The following is a 3,900-nucleotide window of genomic DNA, read 5'->3' as shown; positions in this document are numbered from 1 at the left end:
GCATTCACAGTCAAGGTGGCTGCTTATTCACCCAACCATAATAATCCTGTAGTATGATGTAGCCTTTCAATGTGATCTAATCACTGCCAGTCAGTACTATAATATGTTTGAAGTCAAGCATTCTATTAGAGCTTGGCTAAGATATAACTTAAAAGACTTATGTCAGTTCATAAACCCGATATCAGCAAAGAGATAAACAGTGGGAGAATATCACAAATTAATCATATACATTTAGGTTTTCTTGTTGTATTTGAACTGACAATAAACTGCCTGTCTTCTAAACTTTTTTGAAGTTTCAAATTTGTTTTTTTCATGAGTAGTACGGTTAGTTTAGGCACAGTTTCATTTGTACCAATATGCAAATAATTATTCAAAGATTACAGTGAATAGAAGGGCAAAGAATAACCAAACCATGATTAAAAACATAAACATTATAGCTAAAATATAGCATCAAGCTAACTGCCTTTTTGTATGGAACAGCCAAACTGAAAAATGTCAATTTGTTGCTAAGGAGAACTGATACAGCTTCCGGACTGGAAAAAGAAACTATAAACTATAAACTATAAAGGTTTCATTGAACTCTTCCAGTTCTTATCTAAGGAGGGATACAAGGCATTAAAATGGCTGATTTACAACCCTTACTTGGTTAAGTTAAGGTAGTTTGGCTGAATGTTTCAATTGGATTTCTGGCAAATTCTGGAGACAGTGTTCTGTATGTGCAACAGAAAGATTAATTTAAAGAACAATAAACAAAGTAAAATAATTGTATTTTTATCAACGTAAGGAGCAAAGTAATGCTTGTTAGATACTTCAGGCATAAAAATAACTGTCCTTGAAATGTCACCATGCAATGACAAGGCAGCATTAAGAACATAAAAAACTCAAGAAAGGTTACAAACATTGGACACATCTGACCCTTTTGGTAGTAAGTAGCTTATTGATTCAAGGATCTTATCCAGGTGTTTCCTGGATCTGCTTTAACCACATGACCGCTTAACTTGTTCCATATCCCCCTAGTTTTTAGATAAAGAACCGTCTCTTGCCCTTGGTTTTATATGTACTTCCATCTAGTTTCCATCTGTATCCTACACTTTTGATTCTGAGGTAGTCCACTGCCTGAGGATTTTTCAATGCTTTTGAGACTTTTGAATAGTTGTGTCATGTCCCCTCATACTCTCTCATTCTCATTCTCTTACGTTCCCTTAAGCAACTGAATGCATCTAGTATCTCTTCTGAGGACTGATTGCAGGAATATTTTTTTGGGAACACAGTGACCAGAAATGTGCACAATCTTCTAAATGAGACCTAATTTTAACCAATTTTAACATACAATTTTAAATATAGGAGCTATTTTGTTTTACTTTCTCTTCAATACGCATAATGATATGTAGCTTTTCAAGTGGCTGCTTCTGAATAGCTTACTTGATACCAACCAATTTCTGAATAGAATTATTTTAATATTCGTGCTGTTCCTTTACTCAAACATAGGAAAGCAATTATGTTTTGTGGAAAATGGTGAAAAAGATTTTTTAAGCAAAAACAAAATCACTACCAGAACCGTACAATTTCCAAGGTAAATAATATAAACTTATTCTTGAAGAATAATGTGCACATATTGTAAAAATCCAATGTAAGCAGATAATTGGAGCAGCTGTGTTTTTAGTGTCTGCCTTGGAAAATACTAATCTATGTTTTTTGGACAGTATATTTATTATTAGTCAGCACCCTTTCATCTTATTACTTGTTTTTTCTAATGCTAATAAAAAAGATTTTGCAGTTTATAGCAAATTTACACATATCACATAAGAAAGAGGAGGTTAGTAAAATGAAAAGCAAAACATTTGCCTTCCATGAACTTGAATACTCTTCACTCTCTCATGTAAAGACTGGAATATATGTGAGACATTTTAATTTTTTTGTCACTTACTTTTATTACTCAAATCCTATTTTTCTAAATTGACCTTATTAGTGGTCTAAATTAGCTTATGTGCCTTTAATACAAAGTTCTCCAATGTGCTCAAGGTAGGTTCAACCATTCTGTTACAGTTTGTACTAAGACATACTGGTAGGTTAATTGGCATCTGGGAAAATTGCCCTTGGTGAGTGTGTGTTTGTGTCTGTGAGTATCCTGTGATGAACAGATCTCCCATACGGGGTGATTTCACCTTACATCTGTTGCTTGCCTGAACTAGCTCCAGCTCCTCTGTGACCTGTATTGGATTAAGTGTTTGGAAATGGATGAATGGATGAAATGTCAGTGTATCATGCACATTGTACACCACTATAGATTTATAGAAGTATGAATCTATATGTACACCAACATAGAAGTATAGTACATGATCATAGGGGTTCTTGAGTGACTCAATCAATAAATATATATTCAGTGCACCATCTATCACCAGGGTGAGTGAACCATCTGAGTTTCTTCCCACCTACAGTATGTCTCACTTGTGGCTGAACCCGAGTCAGAGCTTGTGTACAAATTGTTGGACAGCCACTGATTAGAAAATCTAAGTGGCATTACTTCAGTTCCTGAAGATTTGTTTTCCAGTGCAAATTGGATATCCTTGGCAACAAGCCAGTGAAAGACAGCTGTGAGGAATTCTGCTTCAGCTGTCTCCCAGTGAGACTTTCGAACTCTCCATAGAACAGTCAAGTTAGAGTACTGGGAAGGATGACCAAAGATTCAATGTTCACATTATAACCTTCATTAATTATTATTCCAAACATGTTTATGTTTATTTCATGACAGTATCTAATATTCAAATATACAGTAACTAATATTCAAATGTAGGAATTATATTTAATTAGGTGAAGTTAACAATTACAAAAATTATTGTATTTTTACTGTGTTAGTATCAGTATCTTTCTAGTCCTTTAGCCATTTGTATTACAACACATTGTGATAAATTTGTTATTGTTTCCCAGTACTGATAAAAATACTTTTGCAATATACTGTTCCAATTTCTCATTTTTGCAGTAATTTCAAAGCATTATGTCACTACAAACGGAAGTTGATTGTCTTGATTTTACTCATCTTGATAGGAGGGATTTATTACATTCGGAAATTATTTATCTCTGTCCTGGTATTTTAGTAATGGAGGTGATATAATTTCCGTTCACTTGAGATAAATTAATCACGTATCTCCTATAATGTTTTCACCTTATGGACTTAATAGACATATGTTCATTATAAATCATTTTTACATCCTCAAAAGAAGTAAGTTCAACTATAGCACCAAACAGTCAACACACAATATATTAATCAAAATGTTTGCAATAGATCCATTGCAACTTTTAAAAAATGTCAAGACTATGACATAATGGGCTTTATGATTTGAAATCACTGCAAGTACTTGGATACGAGTGTGTGTAACGAAAGCGTTCTTTCAGGATCCTGTACAGACAACACAATCTGGGGTAGAGTGAGGAAAACACGGGGAAAAGGGCATGCGGGAGTCAGAAATGAAAACAGGGGGCGTTTCCATGGTGCGCTGGTGTTCGGGGTGTGGCTGACGCAAACAGTCCTGAAGTGAGTCCAAGGGGGAATCCGAAACAAGGCAAAAGTCCAAAGCCGGGAGGTCCATCCAAGACAAATGGGATAAAAAACAGGAACCAGGTTGGGACCGGCACGGGAACAGGAACTAAAAACTTGACGGGACCAGGCCCTTCCAGGTACTGGACTTGCCTGGTACAGGAACCAATGCAGAGCCAGGAATAGAGTGAGCGTCTGGCTTTTAAGGTGAACCGAAAAGGGGGCTGGAACAGGGAGCAGGTGCGGGAGATGAGTAAAAAACAAGGAATGGCTGGAGCGTCCTTAAGAGGAGGGGTTTACGAACGTGACAGTGTTTTATAAGCCTTCAACAAAACCAAGCTAAAAATTTGGAGAAATACTAATAG

The sequence above is a fragment of the Lepisosteus oculatus genome, chromosome 8 (assembly GCF_040954835.1).
Source record: "Lepisosteus oculatus isolate fLepOcu1 chromosome 8, fLepOcu1.hap2, whole genome shotgun sequence".
NCBI lineage: Eukaryota > Metazoa > Chordata > Actinopteri > Semionotiformes > Lepisosteidae > Lepisosteus > Lepisosteus oculatus.
The sequence above is the reverse complement of the archived record's forward strand: the minus strand, read 5'-3'. Positions refer to the sequence as shown.